We start from the raw sequence: 23,949 nt of genomic DNA, 5'->3' as shown, positions 1-23,949 counted from the left end.
GCTGGTATCTAGAATATATAAAGAACTCTCAAAACTCAATAGTAAAAAAGCAAACAATCCACTTAGAAAATGAACAAGAGATATAAGGAGACAGTTCACCCAAAAGGAGATAACAGATGGCAAATAAGCACATGAAAAGTTATCCGACATCATTAGCAAATTAAAACCACCATGATATATCACTGTCACTACATACCTATCAGAATGGCTAAAATAAAACATTGTGACAGCATCAAATGCTGATGCGGATGCTGTGAAGCTGGATTACTCATACACTGATGCTGGGAATGTAAAATGATACATCCACTCTGGAAAACAATTTGGCAGTCTCTTAAAAAATTAAACATATGGCTCAGTCAGTTGACTGTAGGACTGACTCTTGGTTCTGGCTCAGGTCATGATCTTGTGGGTCCTGAGATGGACCCATGGATCAGACTCTGCTCAGCGGGGAGTCTGCTTGAAGATTCTCTCCCTCTGCCCCTCCTCCTACTCACTCACTCTTTCAAATAAATAAATCTTAAAAAAAAAAAAAGAAAGAAAGGAAAAGAAACTAAACTAAAATATGTGGGGCACCTGGGTGGCTTAGTCAATCAAGTGTCTGACTTTTGATTTTGGCTCAGGTCATGACCTCAGGTTGTGAGATGGAGCTCTGTTGCGCTCTGTGTTAAGCATGAAGCCTACGTAGGCTCCCTCTCTCTCTCTCTCTCCCTCTCTCTCTCTGCCCTTTTCCCCACCTCTATCCCTTCTTAAAAAAAAAAAAAAAGCTAAACATGACCTTGCAGTTGCACTCTTGGACATTTATGATGTTCACATTATAAACCTCTATGTGTATGTCCACAGCAGCTTTATTCATAATAGTCCCAAATTGGAAAAACCGAGATGTCCTTCAACATGTGAATGGTTAAACAAACTGTGGTAACCTATGTGGTGATGCAATGAAATACAACTCAACAATAAAAGGGAAAGGACTATTGATACATGCAATGACCTTAAATATCCAGAGAATTATGCTGACTAAACAAAACCAATCCCCAAATGTTACATATGGTAGGCTCCTATTTGTTTGTTTATAAAGATTTTATTTTTTATTTGAGATAGAGAGTGAGAAAGAGAGCACAAGCCAGGCGGCAAAAGGAGCTCAAGCTCTGCACTCTCCCAAGCAGGGAGCCTGATGCAGGACTTGATCCTAGGATCCCAGGATCATGACCTGAGCCAAAGGCAGACACTTAACAAACTGAGCCGCCCAGGCTACCTGAGCCACCTTGTCTGCCTCTTTTTTTTTTCTTTTTTTTAAGATTTTATTTATTCATTCATGAAACACACACACAGAGAGAGAGAGAGAGAGAGAGAGAGAGAGAGACAGGCAGAGGGAGAAGCAGGCCCCACACAGGGAGGCTGACGAGCCTGAGCCTGATGTGGGACTGAATCCCGGGTCTCCAGGATCACGCCCTGGGCCGCAGGCGGTGCTAAACCGCTGAGCCACACCGGCTGCCCTGTCTGCCTCTTTTTATATAACATTCTTGAAATGATAAATTATAGAAATGGAGAACAGATTAGTGTTTGCCAGTGACTAAAGAGGAAGCGGTATGGTATAATAGGCAACATGAGGGATCTTTATAATGTTGGAAATGTTCTGTATCTTGACTGTGTCAGTGCCAACACCCTGGTTGTTGTTTTTTTTTTTTTTAATTTTTTATTATTTATGATAGTCACAGAGAGAGAGAGAGGCAGGGACACAGGCAGAGGGAGAAGCAGGCTCCATGCACCGGGAGCCCGATGTGGGATTCGATTCCGGATCTCCAGGATCGCGCCCTGGGCCAAAGGCAGGCGCCAAACCGCTGCGCCACCCAGGGATCCCCAACACCCTGGTTGTAATTTTACACTGTAGTTCTGGAATATGTTAATCCTGGGAGAAATTGGGTTAAAGGTAAATGGATCTCTCTGCATTATTTCTAACAGCTGCATGTGAATTTGTAATGATCTCAAAATAAAGAATTTAATGGAAAACAATATGTATTTTTTAAAGTGATGGAATTAGCAAATAACAGGAGACTATTAAAAATGACCAAGAAAACTAGAAATAGAACCAAAATGCTTAGAAAATAAATATATTGTGGGGCACCTGGGAGACTCAGTGATTGGGTGTCTGCCTTTGGCTCGGGTCGCAGTCCTGGGGTCCGAGGATCCAGTCCTGCATCAGGCTCCCTGTGGGGAGCCTGCTTCTCCCTCTGCCTATGTCTCTGCCTCTCTCGCTGTGTCTCTCATGAATAAATAAATAAAATCTTTTAAAAAAAGATTGTAAATACATTGTTAAAATTAATGGTGTATTGGTCTCCTATGGCTGCTGTAATAAGTTACTGCAAATTTAGTGGCTTAAAACAACACATATTTATTTTCTTATATTTCTGGAGGTCAGAAGTCTGAATTAGTCTCACTGTGCCAAAATCAAAGTGTCAGCAAGACTGTTCTTTCGGAGGCTCTATGGAAGAACCCAATTTGTTGCCTTTTTTCTTCTAGGAACCACCACAGTTCTTGGCTTAGAACCCCATTCCTCCATCTTCAAAGCCAGCAGCATCAGGCCAAATCCTTTCCTGCTTACCATCTCTGATTCTTCTTTTTCTGCCTCTCTCTTCCACTCATAAGGGCCCTTATAACGACACTGGGCTCACCTGGATAATCCACCACAATTTTCCCATCTCAAGGTGAGCTGATTACCACCCTGAATTCCATCTGCTACTTTAATTCTGCTTTGCGATATTCACATTTTCCAGGTATAGGCCATGGGCATCATGGGGGGGGGGGGGGGGGGGAGTATTAATTACTCTGCCTACCACAGATGGGTTAAAGAGCAGATTCAAATATTTGCAAAATAATTAATGAATGGAAAGACAGAAATGAAGAGGTTACTCAGAATGGAGCCAAAGAAACAGGATATATAAAATATGAGAGTTTAAAAGTTATGGAACATAAAATTAAGAATCCTAGGAGAAAAGAGAATCTTTCTAATTTTTCTACCAGAGGTTAATTAATATAAGGGTAAATGGAAAGAATTAGTATCTTTATTGTCTTCATTTTGGTGTATCTTATCAATTTTACATTGATAAAGTTTTACTTTTGAGTTTGAACATACTTTTCTCAGAAGGCAACCTTTGATAGCAACTTAAATATTCTTGAGCATTTGCGGTCACAGACTGAATGCATTTTAGTGTGAATGACAACACATGATAGCATCAGTATGTCTTGTGTAGACTTTCCCCGTTTAAAAGGTTTATACATATTTTATTGGGGAAATTTATTGAAAATGTATTTGGTTGGGGGAAATCACGGATTCACGTAAACGGTGTAAGATGTGCAGCCAAGAACAGATTTAAGAACAGGAAGAAAAGCTTAGATTTTTAAAAGTATAAATCGAAGTAAATGCTCTGTTGCAACAAGTCTGATTACTTTGAGAAGCTTTTCCTCCAGGCACACGGGTTCCATTTTAAAAGAGTTTCACCGACTTCGACTCTGGTTGCAGGATCTGGGATGGTACTTTTATTTTTTAAATTTATTTTTAAAATTTTTAAAGATTTTATTTATCTATTCATGCGAGACACACAGAGGGGGCAGAGACCCAGGCGGAGGGAGAAGCAGGCTCCTCGCAGGGAGCCCGACGCGGGACTCGATCCCTGGACCCCGGCGTCAGGACCTGAGCCGACGGCCACCCGGGTGCCCCCTGGGGGGGTGCTTTGGAGAGGCCTGGCCCGGGCTCTGGGCCGCCGCCGCCCGCCTGGCGAGGAGAGTTCCCGAGCGCGTCGCTCCCGAGCGTGATCTCCCCCGGGCTCACCCCGCCCTGCGCCGAGCGCCCCTCGCGCCCCTCGCGCCCCCCGCCCCTCGCGCGCCCCGCGTGTCCCCACCTCCCGCCAGCCCGGCCCAAGCGCAGACCCCGCCTCGGCCGCCTGGCACCGCCTCCCCCTCCGCACCGCCAGCTGGGGCGCGTGGGCGCGGCCGCCGGTGCCCTCCCGGCCAGTTCCCGTTCCGGGCCGGGGCCGAGCCGCTCCCGCCTTAAGCCTCCCGCCGCCGCCGCCCGCGCCGCAAGCTCCCGGGTCAACGCGCTTGGCGGGGGGTCTCCGCGCTTGGGGGGGGGGTCTCCGCGCTCCCGGGTCTCCAAGCTTGGGGGGGTCTCCGCGCTTGGGGGGGGGGTCTCCGCGCTTGGTGGGGGGGTCTCCGCGCTCCCGGGTCTCCAAGCTTGGGGGGGTCTCCGCGCTCCCGGGTCTGCGCGCTCCGAGGTCTCCGCGCTTGGTGGGGGGGTCTCTGCGCTTAGGGGGGGTGTCTCCGCGCTTGGGGGGGGGGTCTCCGCGCTCCCGGGTTCTCCGCGCTCCCGGGGGGGTGTCTCCACGCTCCGAGGGTCTCCGCGCTCTCGAGGGTCTCCGCGCTCCTGGGGGTGTCTCCGCGCTCTCGAGGGTCTCCGCGCTCCGGTGTCTCCGCGCTCTTGGGGGTGTCTCCGCGCTCCCCGGGGTGTCTCCGCGCTCTTGGGGGTGTCTCCGCGCTCCGGGTGTCTCCGCGCTCCCCGGGGTGTCTCCGCGCTCCCGGGGGAGGGGGGTTCTCCGCGCTCCCGGGGGTCTCCGCGCTCCGGGTGTCTCCGCGCTCCCCGGGGTGTCTCCGCGCTCCCGGGGGAGGGGGGTTCTCCGCGCTCCCGGGGTTCTCCGCGCTCCCGGGGGTCTCCGCGCTCCGGGGGTCTCCGCGCTCCGGGTGTCTCCGCGCTCCCGGGGGGGGGGTTCTCCGCGCTCCCGGGGTTCTCCGCGCTCCCGGGGGTCTCCGCGCTCTTGGGGGGTCTCCGCGCTCCGGGTCTCGCTCTGGGTCCCAGCTGCCTCGAGGTCTGCACGGGACGAACCCAAGTAAGTTTCAGCGACGCGCGACGGTTCGCTCGGGGAAGAGGTTTCCCAGGGGCCCTGGGCGCGGCGAGCGAGGAGGCGCAGAGCGGAGGGGGCGGGTTGTGGGCGCAGCGCGAAGCTCCCCGGGCAGAGCTCCGGGTGGAACCGGGAGGAGAAATGCAGAAAAAGTTCGGACGGATGAACTTCAGTGTCTGCGGGATCATCGATCCCTCCTTGGGGAATTTTCTAAATCCTTCCGGCAGCGTAGAAGGCCCCGGTCCTACATCAGAGTCTGGGGGAGGGTGGGGGGGAGCCAGGCCTCAATTGCGTTTAAATTCCCCAGGTTGGGAAGGGAAGGCGGGCGGGCGGGCCGACCCCCGATGGGGACCCGCCGCGGACGGATCCGGTGCACCCGGCGCTGCGCGGCCCCGGGGCGGCAGGGCCTTCGCTCAGGCTGTGCGCGCCGCCCCGAGGGGAATGGGACTTGCGGGGTCAGAACCTCACCTATTCGTACAGCCTTTGGCACGCTGTGAAAACTCGGGCTGCCTTATGACCCCCGCTTGGTTCTGCCTTCTGGAAAATGGCTCCATTGTTGCATTTGAAATGAAGTTGGGGGAAATCAGTAAACTCGAGGCCTTGACACTTGTGGGTGATCTGCTTTAAGGCTGAGGCCGGCTGTGCTTGCCACAGGGTTGGGTTTGTCCCCCTTGCTAAAAGCCCCCATCCGGCTAAGGCCCTATCCAGCCAAGGGTACCTCGACTGCGAATATCTGAGAGGGGCGGATTTCACAGGAGGGACCCCTCTTCACCCTGGGGGAGATGCTGGGGGCAAGTAGCTACCAACCCAGAAGCAGGGACATTGCACAAGACACAGACTTCTACCACATGTGCAGGGCAGATAAAGAAAAAAAAAAAAAAAGCTGGATTTGAAACAATAGCGGAGAGGTAGAAGAAAGGACTCTCAAAGGTTTTAAGAAGAGTACATTTAATTTTTGTGGGGAAAGAAGTTCAGAGCTTTGGAGTCCCATCAAACCCGGACCCAAATTCAGCTTCTCTCACTTCTGTGATATGTGACCATAGATAAGTCACCTGAAAACTGGGACTAGAAATGCTAACTTAATATAGTTAAATGAGATAACGTGTGCCTGGCAGGGCAGGTGGCACATGGCAGGTGCACTGTGAGTGGTGGTTATTTGTGTCTGACAGTTTTCTTAGTACAGACATGATGTGCGGGTGGATGGGGGTTGTCCAAAATTGTCTCCCTCAATACTCTGTAACCCAGCTCTTCTCCTGCCCCTTGGGCCTCTGGGTGCTTTGAGGTCTAGATGTTCCGGCCTCCAGTTCCTCCCACCTCCTTCCCCCAGGGCTAGTTGATGGCTCTGGAATATGGCTCACTCTGAATGATGGGAATGCATTTTTTAATTTTTTTAAAAGGATTTTTAATTTATTCATTTGAGACAGAGAAAGAGAGAACACACAAGCAGGGGAGAGAGGTAGAGGGAAGAAGGAGAAGCAGACTCCCAGCTGAGCCGGGAGCCAGACACAGGGCTCGATCCCAGGACCCCAAGATCATGACCTGAGCTGAAGGCAGATGTGTAACCATCTGAGCCACGCAAGTGCCCTGGGGAATGAATTTCTTGATAAAAGAAAGCAGTCCCTCATCTTGAGACATCTCCACCCCACTGCCACATATATAAAAAATGGGCTTCCAAGAAAACTGGGCTGTTTATAGGGTCTCAGGATTGATGTGGGCACACATGTGGCTCTCCTGTTGGCAGCGTCCCCACCCTACACCTGGGCTGCTCCTGTTTTGCCTCTGACTCTTAGCCTAGGGACAATGAACCGTTCTTCAATGACCAACAGTCAGGAATTTGGGGAAGGGGGACTCAGATCCTACAATTGTCATGCCAACATCCCAGATGAACCTGTCACCCAGAAACCTGCTGTGTTTGTCAGTGACGATCAGGATCACTTACAGTAACAGCAGCACTGTTTAGATATTAGTAACATAAACAGTGATGTCATGTAAAAAAGAAGATCAGTGTTTCATGATATATGAAACATGGTATATGAAAAAATCACTGATTTTTACTTACACGAGGATATCAAATTCTTCTTTTTATCTAAGAGAAGAGTTCAGTATTTCTTCAAAACCTGAGCCCTAAGCCTAGGGTTTGAGGTTTAAGTTACTGGTTTATTTTACCATTCTCTTTTTGGGGAGGATTTTAGGCAAGATGAAATTAGAGAAGCTAAAATTTGTACTTGTGCTGAATTTTTGTCATGCAGAAGCTGTAGATATTTTGCATGTTTCTAGAAGTCCTGTTTTCTTTTGTTGTCCGGGCGAAGTCAGTTGTGTGCCACACAAAGGGCCTCCTTTCATCCATCCACAAGTCTGAACTTGTTTGGAGGAAAAGCCTTTGGTGCATCAAATGCTCATTGAGGGCAAGCATTTTTTCCAAACTTGCCTTTTATATAAGAAGTGAGTAGTCACTGCCATTCAATTGATTTATGTTTTTTTTTTTTTCTAAAGATTTATTTACTCATGAGAGACTCAGAGAGAGGCAGAGACATAGGCAGAGGGAGAAGCAGGCTCCCCACAGGGAGCCTGATATAGGACTTGATCCCGGATCTCCAGGATCATACCCTGAGCCAAAGGCAGATGCTCGGGGCACCTGGGTGGCTCAGTGGTGCCACTTAGGACTTTGGCTGAGTAGTCCTTTTCCTCTAAATTATAGAAAACTATAGTTTAAAGGACTGATAAATAGGTCCTAAATTATCATAAGGGCCCAGGGAATTGCAAAGTGAGCACCAGATTAAGCACCAGGTTTTTGTAGGTATTTTATTTTATTTTGTTTGTTTTGTTTTTTATTTATTTTTTTGTAGGCTCCGTGCGCATTGTGGAGCCCAGCATGGGGCTTGAACTCACAACTCCAAGATCAAAGCCTGAGCTGATATCAAGAGTCAGGCCCTTAACTGACTAAGGCACCCAGACATCCCTAGTAGGTTGATATTTTAATAAAACATGAAAACTCACCACATTCTGTTTGTTTCAGGATGTTGGTAGTTGCCTTCTTTCCGTGTCTTCATCACCAGGCAGGTAAGAGGCAGAAAATAGTTGTGAGGATTTGTAGGTATTTTCAGAGCCACATGCAACCGGGTAGGACAGTCGTGCATTGCTAGGGAAAATCCTTCCATGGCAAGAGCTGTGAGCAGATGATGATTTACTTGAAAAAATATTTGTGCTGTTCTAATTTTCAAAAAATCAAAGTCTCATGACTAAGAACTTTCTGTGTGCATCCCCCAGTTGCTACCTATGACCCCAAACTAAACCTTCTAGAAGGAACTTGGTGGAAAGGTAGGCTTTTCTTTGGGGATACCCTTACTTCGTATAGTTCATGACAGTGGGCTCTTTCGTTGGGATGGAGGCACTCAGGGACCCACCCCATTTATCAAGGGAGTGTTTTACTTTTAATATGAATTCAGGCATGTCAGCGGTTTTGAGTTGAGGTAGGAGATCTGTAACAAATATAGACAGGCAGGACGAAAATGGAGGAGACTATGGTTTTGGGGTCAGAACTGAGCTCAGGCCTCTGCTTGGTTCCTTAACTGTGTGACCTCAGCCAAGAGACTTAACCTCTGGGACCCTGCATCCTCCTTTGTCAAATACTTAAAAGCATTCTTAATTCACAGAGCGGTTTTGAGTATTTGGTGAGGTAATTGATGGAAAGTGCTCAGCACACCCCCTGGCTTTCAGGAAATGGTAATTGCTCCGATGCTGCTGCTGAAGATTGCTTGGGTTGGAGTGCTGGTCTTGCCCTCTCCGAGCTGTGTGGCTTTGGATAAGGTGTCTGACACTCATGAGCCTCAGTGTTTGTATCTGTAAAATGGGGATAACTCTACCTACCTATGTGGAAGGATTGATTTGAGGCCTGATGAGATGATGATGCATCTGATCGGTGGACCCTAAATAAAAGCAAACAGGTACATCGATTTACTTTGCACAGCCCTGAGCCAATAGCCCTCTGCGCTAGTTATCATTTCCCCTATTTTACAGATGAGATGACTAAGGCTTAGTGAGATGAAATAACTAGCTCGAAGGCAACAGAGAGTCAATGCTGCACCCAGGATTTGAAGCAGACCCCACTGAACCAGAGGTCCAGGAGCACCCCTCCCTCTGCTCACCTCCTCCTTGTTTCCATACCCGCCTTCTGTAATTGGCCGGCAGATGTGATTATGCTCCTGGAAGGGCTCTGTTTCTGGACGCAGGGCCCCAGCTTCCAAACAACTGTCTGCTTATGAAGTGAAAGTAAGACTCCTCCCCCACCCCAGATTTGCAGCTTTTAAATCTCGACTGTGGCTTCCAGTGGCTGAACCAGTGGGTGGTGATGGGTGTGGTGGGGTTGGGGGAGCCCTGATACTCACATTGATGACTGTTACCAGAATGGGTTATGATGTTTATTTTGAGAAAAACGTCATCTCGGTGCACTGAGATTGCGAGCCTGGGTGTAATAAAACCTACCTTCCCCCGGACAGGTGTGATCCCTGGGGAGACAGAAACCAGGCCTGGAAGTTCCAGATGGGGTTCAGGCAAGAGGACACAACAGTATTTAAAGAACATTCCCCTCCCACCCCAAAGTGCCAGGCCTGTTCCAAGTAGATTGCCTTTTTTTTTTTTTTTTTTTTTTTTAATTTCCTACTCATCTTCTCTCTTCTGGACACCTCAGCAGCTTTTGCCTCTTTGGGGGATCTGGCAATCTCCGGAGAGGCCTGAGCCAGTGAAACTTGGGCCCAGATAAGCAAATTCTCCACTGAGTGAACTGTGGATGCTCTCGCCTTTCAGATAATGAGGTGGCAATTGTTTTTCTGGCTTTCCCCTGGGTGTGAAGCGCTCTGCTGGCTCCCCAGCCTGGTGTTGAGGGCTGTTAGGAAGCTATTTGTAGCTCCCGGTTCCTCCTGGCTCACTGGGGCTTCGGTTCTTCAACGTATTTATTCAACAAGTATTATCAGAAGACCTGGCTAGTGCCAGCCTATTAAAATATTTGGGATCTGGGAATAAATGAAACAGTCTCAGCACCTGGCCAGATGGAGTTTGCAGGCTACCGGAGGAGGAAGGGATGTACCGCACAAATACATAGTTCTGTGCTAAGTGTTGCAAGGGAAAACGGTAGGATGTCATGAGATCGAGTACCAGAGCTGTACTAGGATTAGGGAAGACTGGGGTATGCCTTTCCAAGAATGAGCCTTTTCAGCTAGGACTTGGGACGAAAAAGAGCCAGAGCCTGCCAGACACAGGGAACAGCAGGTTGAAGGCTCAGAGGCGGGAATGAGCCGGCTGTGTGGGGGAACATGTAGAGAGAGCTGAAGAATGAACCAAACTCAGGCCAAGCAGAGCTTCCCGGGCTGGAAAAGATTTGGAATTTTATTCTAAAAGGCAATGGGTGTGTGTGTGGGGGGTGGCTTGAGTGGCTCATTCGGTTAAGTGTCTGCCTTCGGCTTGGGTCCTGAGATCGAGCCCTGTGTCAGGCTCCATGATCAGTGGGGAGTCTGCTTCTCCTCTGCCCCTCATTCTGATCATTCTCTCTCTCTCAAATAAGTAAATAAAACAACAACAAAAAAAGGTATTGGGAGGCCTTGAGGAGATCCTCCCTCCCCACCTGTTAGTAATCTACAAAAAAAAGTAATTAACAGTTCCTATTTGTTAAGCATTATAAGCCTTAATGTGTGAGACAATTCTGAAGGCAGAAATTATGGTTTTCAATTTCTAGATGAACCAACTGAAGCTCAGAATAAAGTAAAAGCTGGCAGGACCAGGAATCGGAGCACCGGCTCTGTGGTTCTGCGGGGCAGATGTGTAGATGCGCGTGGGCCTCCTAGGCACGAGCATCCTTCAGCAGGAGCCTCAGTGGATGGATGTGGGTGGATTCCAGTCCTTCCTGGCTCCTTGGAAACAGGAACAAAAGGCCCCGAAGAGCAGAGGCAGGTTGGAAGTGTGGGTGTCAGAGCATCAGGGTCTGCAGATACAGCTGCTGGGAATCTGGTCCCCCCGCCCCTGCCGCCCCGGCCAAGGGAAGGGGCATTGGACAGTTCTTCATGCTAGTCTGCTCTCCCTGTGGCTTTTCCCCAAAAGCCCTGAAAGATGTGCTTTCTCCACACTGTTCATCACCTGGGGAGTGCATACACTTAAAAGACACAGGGTTTTGGGGGGAAAAAAATTCTTTTTTGGAGCTTTCAGGTCACAGAAAAAGCCTCCTAATCATAAGAGGCTGAGACCTCACCACGGCATGCCACCTTGCTTTGGGGGTAGGGGCTGGGGGACCGGATCCGTACTGCCCCCTTTCTCCGTACTCCTGTGATGAGGTCACAGAATGAGAGGCCATGCAGGTCAGGTGTATTTGGGCCGGTGGGTGGGCCTGTTCCCTCATGTAGGACGCACTGGGTGAGAACTCTGGAGGGCTCAGGCCCAGAGTGTTGCTGCCTCTTGGGGTACTTTGCATCCTCTTAACCCCTCAGCACCCTTCAGGGTCACCCTAGTACATCCCAGATACCCCGTGGCCAAGCTCCAGGGTAGATTTGTATCTCAGGCGGTTCTGACTTGTGGCTGCATCTTCAAGTGGGGGTGAATAAAAGTCTCCAGCTAAGTGTTTTGGCCAGCAATCAGCAGTGTTTATTTACTCAAGGCCAAGTTTCAACTTCAGCCTCTCGAGGTGACTAATATATTCTGTTCTTATGGAGTGCCTTTCCTTTGAGAAGCCCCAGACACTTTCTCTGCTGGTTCTTAATGCCATCTCCAGATGTCGTGGGGCTTCTGGATCTGACGCTTCTGGAGCACTTTCTTCCCTGAATACGTAAATCCACTTACCAAGTTCCAGATCTGGGTCTCCGATTCAGGCCTCTGTTGTCTTCTGTTTTGAGATAGTTCTATTCGCTGGCCCCTCAGAGATGAATAGCAAGCAGGGTGTTTTTGGAACTTTGTTTTTCAAAGCCTGGATAACACCAGAAAAATGTCTGGCAACAGTTAATTGCACATCAGTCTCATAAGGCCTCCTGGCAGGTCATTGTCACAAAGCATAAGTGATTTTGTGCCGAGAGCGTATATAGACAGTGCCCTGGAAGGCATGAGTTCTGGTTGAACTTTTTAAGACAGCAGCTAATACAAATGCCTTTGAGCAGTAGAAAGTACTGGTGCCTGCAAATCTGACCGTACCCACTAATAAACTTATTAGCAAGTGAGTGTGTGAACTCTGGGATTAACGTTCAATGCACGTTAATGAAGCACCTGCTATAAAAGTGCATGTGCCAGATTCATTCATTCAGCAGTTTTTTAGCTGCGTCTTCTATCTAGAGATACGGTGACTAACCCGAGAGACCCCATGCCCCGAAGTCAAATGCTGGGCCTCCAGGATGGACCAGACTGAAGTCCTAGCCCAGTCTCCCTTCTTGACCAGGATAAGTGAAGACCAGTGCAGTTCTAAACACTGTGTGTATATCCCCTCAGTGAACCCTCCGCAGCCTTAGGAGCTAGGTTCTGTTATTATCTGCATTTTAACACCAAAGCGTAGGGGGAGGCATGATGTCATTTGTCCTAATCGCACAGTTAGTGATTGGAATCAGGTAAGCTGGTTTCAGAGTCTTGGCCGTTCACTGCCACCATCAGTCAATGTGAAGGGAGAAGTCAGGAAAGAAAAAGCTGAAGTTCCCCATCCTCTGTGAGAAATGGGAATAAAGTACTGAGGGAGTTCCCGGTGGGGAGAGAGGGGTGGAGCCGAGGAACAGGGTGAGGGGGTCCCACCTCCCCCATTCCAACAGGCTCAGCCCCTGCTGGATGGGGAGATGTGGTCCTGCCACACGAGCAGGTATTTTAAATACGAAAGAAGCATTTGCCTCGGTGCTGGGAGACCTGCGTTCTGGTTCTGTTTGATCCACTCGGCCCAGGGCCTCTGTTTCCTCACCTCTAAAATGAGGGCATTGAACGACATTCTGTTCCACTCTGGAAGTCCATGGTTCCAGCAGAGAAGGGAAGGGCTGGCTCTGCATGCATTCTACGCAGGGTTTCTTTTCTTTTTTAAAAATTTTTATTTATTATTCACGGAACACACAGAGGCAGAGACACAGGCAGAGGGAGAAGCAGGCTCCATGCAGGGAGCCCAGTGTGGGACTTGATCCCAGGACCCCAAGACCATGACCTGAGCCAAAGCTTGACCACTGAGCCACCCAGGTGCCCTCTACCCAAGGTTTCTGGACCAGAAGGCCTGACTCTGAGGGATGTGGAGGCAGACATTTGACTTCCCAGAAGGCCCGGGCAGTGTGACGGGACGTCTGCATTCCATCAGTGTCCACCCATCCTGAGTGATGACATCAGCTGGGGCTGCATTCCTTCCTTTGTAGGGAGGGTGGCAGTGTCTGTGTCTGGAGTCCTGTGGCGCTTTCACAAGAAGGGAAGATAGCAAAGAGATAGATGGAAGGGGGAGGGGAGAGGGGGAGGGAGGAAGGCAAGGGAGATTATGGGAGACTTCTGTATCTGCTTTGAAATGCTGAGGGATTAAGGGCTTTCAGATACTTTAAATGAGTGTTAATGGAGCTCAAAAGCTTCCAATAATAATTGTGGCCTCATCCATCTGCTAAATTTTCTCTAGGGGGAACTGGTAGTTTCCTGGTGTGACAGAGGCTTACAGGAGTGAGCTTGTTTTCCAGGATATGAATTTGAAAACAAAATAAGGCAAGTGAATAAAAATGATAACAACAGGGATGCCTGGGCATATAAGAAGAAACATTGGGATTTCTCTTTGAGGGGCACCTGGGTGGTTCAGTGGTTGAGCATCTGCCTTGGGCTCAGGGCGTGATCCTGGGGTCCTGGGATCAAGTCCCACATTGGGCTCCCTGCAGGGAGCCTGCTTCTCCCTCTGCCTGTGTCTTGGCCTCTTTCTGTGTCTCTCATGAATAAATAAATAAAATCTTAAAAAAAAAAAAAAAGAACAACAGGAAACCCATGAAAGAGAGAGAGAGATCAATCTGTGTAGACCCATTAAAGAACGGCGGCTTGTGTTTATGTAATGTCAGAAGCCTGGGAGCATAATGGAGCTAGTGTTTTTTGTGGATTGTACAGCAGGGAAAGTGGGAGCCAACTTGAGCTGACCCACTGGGTGTATTCTCTGCTCAGCTCGGCCGATACTGTGTAGCAAATTGCTGGGCATTCACTTTCTGTGAGATTGCTGTTGGGATGGGTTAGGCCACCCACTTGCTGTTGGGCGCCATGAATACCCATTTGGTTCAAGTCAACAAACACAGTATAATTACCTTCATCATTTTAGAACTGGTCTGAGGAGGCTGTGGATCCTATTCACCAAAATGAATCTTATTCAAGAGAAGAGAAATTTCCTTGAGGAGAGTCCAGATGTGACCCTCGATGCTCATAGGTGTGTGGGTTCAAGTTTGGCTGGGGTTTAGCATCAGGTTGACCGGGTCTATTCTAAATAGTGTTTTACAACCCAGGTAATATCTCTGAAGTAGGCAGGGAATTCAACAAGTAAATACTTAATTATCTATTATCTGATATCAACGATCAATTTCTGTTGTCCAGGTCTGTGGGAGTTTTAGAAATCCATGTTATACATGGCAGCTGGTGGCTTTGCCAGAGATGGTGTTTGCTCAGTAGACCTTCATGATAGGATGTGCTTTTCACAGAAAGGGGAATCTAAAATGGTTTTGTTGGTAATGATATCTTTTGGGTGGAGAGGAGATATATTGAGTGGGAAAGTGCGAGGCCCCTTTGGCATCATCCATCAAAATGAAAGCATCACTTGGGGTCAAAGTATTCCACAGAAGGCAGTTGAGTTGAGATTGTTTTATTTTTTAAAATTTTTACTTTTTTAAAAAAAGATTTTATTTATTTATTCATGAGAGACACAGGGAGAGAGGCAGAGACACAGGCAGAGAGAGAAGCAGGCTCCATGCAGGGAGCCCGATGTGGGACTTGATCCCGGGTCTCTAGGATCAGGCCATGAGCTGAAGGCAACACTAAACTGCTGAGTCACCCAGGCTGCCCAAGTTGAGATTGTTTTAAACTGTGCAGAGGTTTGTGCTACCTGAAAGAAAGGGGAAAATACAAATGGAAACGAAGTATTTGGTGATCATGGAGCATTTCTTCAATAGGATATTGCTTGAGGTCCTGAGATTGAAAAAAAAATCTACTTGAAAGTCAGTTTTGTTGATTCTTTTGCTGTGGGATTTTTTGTGTGTGAGGATTGATATTTGCACTCTAGATTCCTTCTTTCAAACCAGACTTTGTGGCAATGCCACGAGTGGACAGCCTCCTATTAAATTGAAGACAGAATAAAACTGTTCCTACTCACAACCCTGTCAGCTTGACTGTGATATTTCATCAAACAAGGAGGATCTCATTTATTTATAGGTGCACAGAAAGAGTCGTAACATCCCACCTGAGTTCCTTTGGTTTCAATGAACCGTCATTTTGTTTAATGGGGACTGAACCTTTTTTTCTAGGGGGATGTGCTCTTTGAGTGAAAGTCAAAGTTCCCAAAAAAAAAAAGAAAGTCAAAGTTCCTTAGGACCAAGTGATTGCTGAGAATGTTTCACTGACTTGTCTCGAAACAGCCTAAGATGCCCTGATGATTAAAAAGGCTCTAAAGTGGGACATCTGGGTGGTGTAGTTGGTTAAGCATCTGACTCTTGGTTTTGGCTCAGGTCCTCATCTCGGGGTGGTGGGAATGAGCACTGAATCAGGCTCCACACTCAGCACAGAGTCAGCTTGGGTTTCTCTGTCTCCTCCCTCTGCCCCCCCCCCACATTCTCTCTCTCTCTCTCTCTCCCTCTCTCTCAAATAAATAAATCTTAAAAACAATGTAAAAGGCTCTAAAGTAACTTTAAATTATACAAGTTGATAATCTTTTTCTGAAATGTTAAAACATTACAAATAAAAGTACACGATCCTGGTGCCCCCCCCCCCCCCCTGCCCAGAAGTGATCTCTATTCTCACAAAATGTGTCTTCTTCCAGATATTTTCTTTGCATTTATGTTTTATAGATGTATGCTTGGAGAAAATATATAGTATTTTGTGTACTCCTAGTCCAGGCGATATAGGGTATAACATTTATGTAACTTGCCCGTATTTCTTTCAGCAACTTGCATTTTTCAAGCGACGCTATGTCTTGAAGATCTTTCTGTGTCAGTACAGATAGCTCTGTCATGTTTTTTTTTCTTTAGATTTTTTATTTATTCATGAAAAACACAGAGAGGGGGAGAGAGAGAGAGAGAGAGAGAGAGAGAGAGAGGCAGAAACACAGGCAGAGGGAGAAGCAGGCCCCATGCAGGGAGCCCGACCTGGGACTCAATCCCGGGTCTCCAGGGTCAGGCCCTGGGCCGAAGGCAGTGCTAAACTGCTAAGCCACCTGGGCTGCCCTGTCACGTTCTTTTTCATCACTGAGATGGTTCATACCCGACCATCCTGACTGGCAGTAGTCCCATATGCAGATCCTCTCTAGGTATAAAACCATTGACCTTTTTTCCCCTGCAGCCTCCAACCTGTTGGAGAACTCACATTTCGAGAAATGAACAGAACTTGGCAGCAGCGGGACAGGGGAGGGCGGTGGCAGGTGGCGAAGGGGTCAGGGTAGGTGCAGAGGTGCACAGCCCTGGCCAGATTCCATAGCACCTGGATGCTGGCAAAGCTGGCTTTGGTTTTGCGTGTGTTTGTTTGGTTTCCAGACTCCAAGTGGACACTTGCCACAGTAGAAATGCTTGTCGAGTGGCCTGGCTCCACAGAGCTCTGTTGAAAACACTCTGGGTTGTGATGCTAAGTCAGCATTTGTCCCATTGTTAAAGAACGTTTGAAGGACTAGGCCTCAGATCTGTTAGGAATCTTATCTGGCATTGCAACACCAATTTGTGGAAAGCTGTGTCATTTTTTTCTGAAACCCATATCATTCAGGCCCAGGATGAGTGATGATTCCCGGGAAAAGAGTGAAATCCTGAGGCCAGTGTAGCTGATGGGAAATGATTTTTCTTGAGGTTTCTGTTCTTGATCTAGGCTGTGTCAGTTGGGGTGGAAACCAGATCCTGTCTACTCATCCTGGGTGTCGACATTCATAGTTCTACTCTGGGCAGGGTGGCCTCTGCACCCCGGCTTTGCTGGATGATTCTGCACAGAGCAAAGCTGCTGCTGAATGAACGAGTTTGCTAGCATCTAACTCACTGTCTCACTCACAGGAAACACTGAGGCCTTCTCCATTCATAGAGGTTTATTCTAAAATTTATTATATCTGTATAATCTTATTTTTTTAAAAGAATTTTTAAAAAAGATTTTATTTATTTATTCATGAGAGAGACACACACTGAGAGGCAGAGATACAGGCAGAGGGAGAAGCAGGCTCCCTGCGGGGAGCCCAATGCTGGACTGGATCCCAGGACCCCGGGATCACACTCTGAGCTGAAGGCAGGTGCTTAACGGCTGAGCCACCCAGGTGTCCCTCTTTATAATCTTATTAAAAAGATCCACGGGATAAGGGGTGGCACCCCTGGGTGGCTGAGGAGACTGTGTCCCTCAGCAGTGGGCAGCCTTGGCTGAGCCCTCGTGTGCTGGGTGGGGGTTATTGGGACTCAGTGTGGCTCACGTTCAAACTCCGAAGGGACAGGAGCTCTAAGCCCTTCTCCGGGTCACCTGTCCCCAGCAGGACTGATGGAGGCCTGGGGGGAGCTGCGGGCTGTGCTGGCGCTCTTGCCTCATTTCCCATTTGATGTGCTCCCCATGCTTGGAATCTCTTGTTCTGTGCATCTGTCTGATGGCTAACTTCGTGGGCCTCCGTTTTCAATTCCTCTGCTGCTTAGGGTTGTCCTAAGACTCGAGTGAGATAATAGAGAAGATTCAATCAGGTGATAATTACTAGTATTTACTCAGTGCCTGGTCTAGGCACTTTGAATATGAACTCAGTCCTTGCAGCAGCACTTTGAGGCAGGGACTGCCCCTGTGATGAAACGGAGGCCCTTGGGGAGCCTGGGCGGCTCAGTGGTTGAGCACCTGCCTTCAGCTCAAGGTGTGATCCCAGGGTCCTGGGATAGAGTCCTGCATCGGGCTCCCCGCAGGAAGCCTGCTTCTCCCTCTGCCTGTGTCTCTGCCTCTGTGTGTGTGTGTCTCTCATGAATAAATAAATAAAATATTACAAAAAGGAAGGAAAGAAAAAAAGAAACTGAGGTCCAGAGAGGCTGGCTCACTTGCTAATGAGTGGTGGGCCCCTCAGCCTGGCTGGCTCCAGGGACCACACCTCGCCTCTACGTTACTGTAGCTCTCAGAGGGAGTGGAAAGCATTAGCTGGATGCTGGGCCCCTAGTAAAGGGCTTGCTCAGTGTTTGTGCCCCCCCAGTGGGGCCACCATGCAGCACAGGGTTTGACACCTGGCCTTTGGAGAAGGACGCAGGAGGCTGGCATCCTGGAGTCTTTCCAGTGTCCCTCCCCTACTGGGTCCCCTGTGGCCTTTCCACGGGTCCTATTGCTGATAGCATGTTGTCCTGCGACTGGCTGCCGCAGATAGGGGCGTCTGGGTTTGCTGCGGTGGTTCGGGCAGGCAGGCCCAGGCTGGGCAGGTGTTACCCCTGGACGTCATCTTTGGTCCTCCAATTTGGCATGTGGAATTTCTCAGTTACGAGGCTTTAAAAGAGCAAAGAGAGGCAGGTAGCTCCTATTTTTTCTTTATGAAATAAAAACCCAGTAAGTAGAGCATCTTTCAGGAACCAGCTTCTGCAGCTCAAGTGAGGGCTTTAGTGGTTACACAGACACACAAGATACTGGGCAAGTTATAGCAGATGTATATAGTGTGATGCAAGCAAGCAAAAGAGCGGTGTAGGCATAACTGCACATAGAGAAAAGCAGAAAGGGAATACTCCAGAATGTTAACAGTGGTGTAGGTGATTTGGCTTTTTCTTTAATTTTCTTTTCCTTTCTTTTTCTCTTTTTACTTTTTGCATTCCCCAAAGTTTCCACAGTGAGCAGCTAAATTGCTTTTATACTTGGGGAAAGTTATTAAAACATAAAAAGGAACATCTGTGGAGATGAATGTCTTTATAAAGTGTTTTTTATCTTAGCATCTCAGTTGCAAAGAATGCGCATTAACTTTCAGGGTCCCTTGGGATAGTAGAGAAGGAAGAAAGCAACAGCACTGCAAAATCCCTCTTTAGAAAGTGAAACTGAGTGTGGGGGAAGGGCCTTCCCAAGATCCCAGGACTGCGGTGGGGGGGGGGGGGGGGTTGGAGTCCCAGTCACCCTGTCCCCAGGTGGGGCTCCTTTATTTATTCATGAAAGACACACACACACACACAGAGGCAGAGACATAGGCAGAGGGAGATGTAGGCTCCATGTGGGGAGCCCGATGTGGGACTGGATCCTGGGACTTGATCCTGAGACTCGATCCTGAGACTTGATCCTGAGACTTGATCTTGGGACCCCAGGATCATGCCCTGGGCCAAAGGCAGGCGCTAAACCGCTGAGCCACCCAGGGATCCCCAGTGGGGCTCCTTTCTAAGCGGATCCTTTCCCCTATGTGTCCCTGTGACCTCATCTCATGCATCCTGACAGTGGGCCAGCTGCAGGGCCCTGCTAAGCACCCCCCCCCCCACTCCGCCTCAACTGCCCTCCCCAGACTCCTGGCTCACACAGACCTCCCTTCATCTCTGGGGGAGAAGTCTTTGCTTTGCTCCCTGCATTCTTCTCTTACTGTGTTTTCCTTGCATTTGGTGGCCTGCTAGGTTTCTGTTGATGCTTTGCCTCTCTTGTCTGTGAGTCCCCTGAGGGCGGGGGGTACAGTGGCCTTTATGCATGAGGAAGGCAAACGAAAAAATGAATGAGCCTGAGGTCTCAGCTCTCCAGCAGGCCTGCTCACCTCCCCTGTGCTCTTCAGCTGGGAGGGCACCACTGCTGACGGTTTTGCAATAAGGCTGCCTTATAGTAGCACTTTCTGGAAGGTGTGGCTTCATGCTACTAGAAACCTACTTCCCCTCCGGCTTTTCCTGGCTGCTGCCCAGTAAAGGAGAGGGTGGTGGCAGCCAGAGAGTGTGGGGACCTGCACTGACCATGTACTTGCTCTCATCTACTGCTTGTTTTAAATAAATTCCTGATCTTAAAGGAGAAGCTCTCAGTATGATGTTCTTTGTGGGTTTTTGATATATGGCCTTTATTATGTTGATGTACGGTCCCTCTAAACCCACTTCATTGAGAGAATTTTTGTTTTTGTTTTGAAAGAGAGAGAGAACAGAGTGTGTAGGGGGGGAGGTAGAGGTAGAAGGAGAGAGAGGATCCTAAGCAGATGCAGGGCTCAATCTCACAACCCTGAGATCATGACCTGAGCTGAAATCAAGAGTTAGACATTTCACTGATTGAGCCTCCCAGGCACCCCTGTTTTTCTTTTCTAATGTATGCATGTAAATAAATTTCTATGGCTTCTATAATTGTATTTCACAAATGCTGCTGTGTTGTATTTTCATTATTATACGGTTCAAACTATTTTCTAATTTCTGTTTCTTCTTTGACCAGTTGGTTTGGGGATTTTCTAGGCATCTTTTTGTCTTTGATTTCTAGCTTGATTCCACTATGGTCAGAGAATATATTCTGGATGATTTCAGTCCTTTAAAATGTGTTAAGAATTTGCAGGGCACCTGGGTGGCTCAGTCGGTTAAGCGTCTGCCTTCCACGCGGATCATGAGTCCAACCTCCCGGCATTGAGCCAGCCGCATCAGGCTCCCTCTCCTGCTTCTTCTGCCCCTCCCTCTGTTCCTGCTCATTTTCTCTCTCTCAAATAAGTAAAATCTTTTTGAAAATGTGTAAAGAACTTGCTTTAAGTCCGTTTTGATTAATATTACACGTGCACTTAAAATGCTAAGCATACTGTTGCTGTCGGGTGTGTGCTCTATAGATGTCAGTGAGGAGCCTTGTTACTCTGTTCAGATTCTCCATATTCTGACTGTTTGCTAATTTGTCCTCTTTTTGTTCTTTCAGTTACTCTGAGGCATGTATTAAAGTCCTCCATTGTGATTGTAGATTTGCCTAGTTCTTTTATGACTGTCAATTTTTGCTTTATTATTTTGAAAATGTTGCTAGGCGCATACAAATTAACACATTTGTATCATCTTTTAGAATTGATCATTTTATCATTACCACATGTTTTTCTATCTCCAGTAACATTTCTTCCCTTAAATTCTGTAATCTGACTATAGTCCCGCCAGCTCTCTTTTTTTGGTAAGGGTGTATCTCCTTTCTTTTCCTGTTTGAGGAAATGAATGAATGGAACTCCATTTTATTTAAGATGTGTCTCTTTAAGCAGCATGTAATTTTTTTCTATCAAGTCCGACAAACTGTTTTATAATTAGTGTATTTAGCAAATTTACATGTAATGGAATTACTAATACATTTGGATTTATATCTGCTGTCTGGTTTCTATTTGTCTTGGCTGTTCTTTCACCTTTTAATCTCCCTGTCTTCTTTTAGAATTAAGTGTATTTATTATTCCATTTCTTCCTTCTATTGTCTACTTTTTTAGTGAGAGTCTTAAAGATAATAATCTGAATCTTTAAATTATTACTGTCTAAAAGTAATACTGGGGCAACCAGTTGGCTCAGTCACTGGAGCGTATGGCTCTTAATTTCGGGATCATGGGTTCAAGTCCCATGTTGGGCATACTTAAAAAAACAAACAGAATAAATCAAAGTCACAGTCTTGCCTAGTACCTGAAAGTGCTTTGACTTTAGAACACTTTATTTTTTTTTTAAATTTTTTTTTAATTTTTATTTATTTATGATAGAGAGAGAGAGAGAGAGAGAGGCAGAGACATAGGCAGAGGGAGAAGCAGGCTCCATGCACCGGGAGCCCGACGTGGGATTCGATCCCGGGTCTCCAGGATCGCGCCCTGGGTCAAAGGCAGGCGCCAAACCGCTGCGCCACCCAGGGATCCCGACTTTAGAACACTTTAATTCCATTTATTCCCCTCCACCTTTTGTGTTACTGCTGTTATACATGTTAACTCTATGTATATTTTAGACTCCACAAGATGTTAATATTGTTTTGTTCAGTCAATACACATTTCTATTTACTCACATAAAACTTTACATTCCTCTTATTTTGTTTTGTCTTGGGATCATTTTTCTTCTACCTGAGAAACTCTTTAGTATTTATTTTAAAATATTGCAGCTAGGCTGACAACAAAAATCTTTCAGTTTTTATTACCTGGAAATGTATCTTGCCTTTAAAAAATCACTTTAATTGTTGATATAATTTCATACAATAACATTCACAGATTATAAGTGTACAGATTGATGACTTTTGAAAATGCATGTGTGTATACGTATATGTGTGTGTATAGGTATGGTATATAATAGACTCTTAAACAACACTGGTTACTTGTTGTTGGCCTCTGTGAGAGTCACAAACTACTATATCACAGCTAGAAGCGGGCGAAATCTGTTTAAAAAAACAAAATTGTCAGAACCTCTGAATCTTTCCAGAAAGCAAATTTCTAGAATGGGAAGTTACTAAATTGAACTTTTCACAGGCTCTTGATACATACTGTTAAATGGGTTCCCAGATGGTCTCCACCAGGATGCATCCCTACCCATGGCGGACGGAAGTCTCTGTCTCATGATACTATCAATAGCATTTTTGACAAAAATGCCTTGGCAAAAAATAGTTCTTATTTTTAATCTTTTCGAGCGTGAAAAGCTGTAAATCTGTTACCGATAGTTGAAAGGAATTGTACACCCAACTATAAAACCAGTGGGTCCCCTACTTATTTCCTTTCTGAGTTCACAAAACTGTCAGTGATCTCACCTTTTTAACTACCTGCCTCACTGACTTTCTGAGAAACTAACCTGAAGAGCCAATTCAGAGTCATTCCTGGCCTCAGTCTTTTAGATGGAGGGTGGACAGGGCAGGAGCTCCAATGCCCTTCTACCATGGCTTCCGGTGGTTGCTCTAGAGCTACACCATTCAGCACAGTAGCCACTGGCCACCGTAGCTGTTGAGCACTTGATGTGTGGCTGGCCCAAACTGAGAAGTGCTGTAAGTGTAAAGTGCACACTGGAATTCAGGGCCTTAGTATGAAAAAAATGAATGTAAGATGTTTAATTAATTCTATATTGAAATAAGAAATTTAATATATTGGGTTAAACAGAACATTATGAAAATTAATTTCTTTTTACTTTGTGGCTACTAGAAAATCTTAGATTACACATTATATTTTATTTCTATTCAACATAGAGAGTTTCTCTCTTCTGTCTCTATTTCTATTTTCCTTTGATTGCCTGCCCTCCCCCAGTACTTGCTTTGTTTTCTTCAGAGAAGCTTCCCTGCGCCTTTTATGGAGACTCTACAGACTTTATATTTAGTTCAGAAGTTCAAATTGCAAGATGGGACCTGGGCACAGATCTCTATAAGTAGCCTAAGGTGGTGGATTGATGCTGGGATTCTGTTACCTGGGGACTAAACGTCTGTGAGGGCAGATTACAAACCCAGGAAGAAGAGGAGGGGATGGGGGTGCCATCTAACCCCCTCAGCTCCCAAGGGGCTCCCTCCCCATCAATAGGCTCTACCTCAACTTGCCTTTGTCTTAAGAGATGGCTTTTGGTGGTAGACCAGCCCACCTCTGACCTTTTCTGCTTCATTTGTCTACTTCATCTTCCTCTTTTGTTCTGTGATGAGTCTTATTTTCTGGCCATCTCCATTGGCTTAATGGTTTTTTTGGTTGTTTGCTGGACTTGCCTCACCAGGATATCTGCCTTGAGTCTTTTCTAATACTATGGCCCCAGGTGAACCCCAGCCACTGGAACAGGTCCAGCTCACCAAACCTGACCCTGACCCAGCCTTGGTCTTCTGTTTGCCTGAACGTGACACCTTGACCATCTTCACTAGGCAGACCCATCTTTTACTGGGTAAAGACCATGATGGATCCCCTGTCAGGCCTAGGAGATCCCTGGCTCTGTTTGGTATTTTGGTAACCAGATGCCCATGGAGTGGATTTATCTATGGTGCCCCAGCGTATAGATTTGGTCTTCCCTTGGATCATGTTTACCAGGCAGGTTCAACTTTTTTTGTTTCCTCTTCCACA

General features: G+C 47.2%; 1 protein-coding gene across 5 annotated transcripts in view; it reads left to right on the top strand.

Annotated features, from left to right (window-relative positions):
• Positions 1 to 2,517: 2,517 nt before the first annotated feature.
• Positions 2,518 to 23,949, top strand: part of NOD1 (nucleotide binding oligomerization domain containing 1) — a 66,937-nt gene continuing 45,505 nt past the window's right edge. For 3 of the 5 annotated variants that reach the window (XR_012002738.1, XM_072764645.1, XM_026019103.2), the window contains exon 1: positions 3,967 to 4,877. The gene's annotated coding sequence lies outside the window, so the exon portion shown is untranslated. Of the gene's footprint in view, positions 2,703 to 3,966; positions 4,878 to 23,949 lie in introns of those variants that run through there. The other 2 variants (XM_072764644.1, XM_026019104.2) reach the window with 2 other exon arrangements.

This window comes from Vulpes vulpes, chromosome 7, assembly GCF_048418805.1.
Source record: "Vulpes vulpes isolate BD-2025 chromosome 7, VulVul3, whole genome shotgun sequence".
NCBI lineage: Eukaryota > Metazoa > Chordata > Mammalia > Carnivora > Canidae > Vulpes > Vulpes vulpes.
Note: the sequence above shows the minus strand (reverse complement) of the source record. Positions and strands in the feature narration are given on the sequence as shown.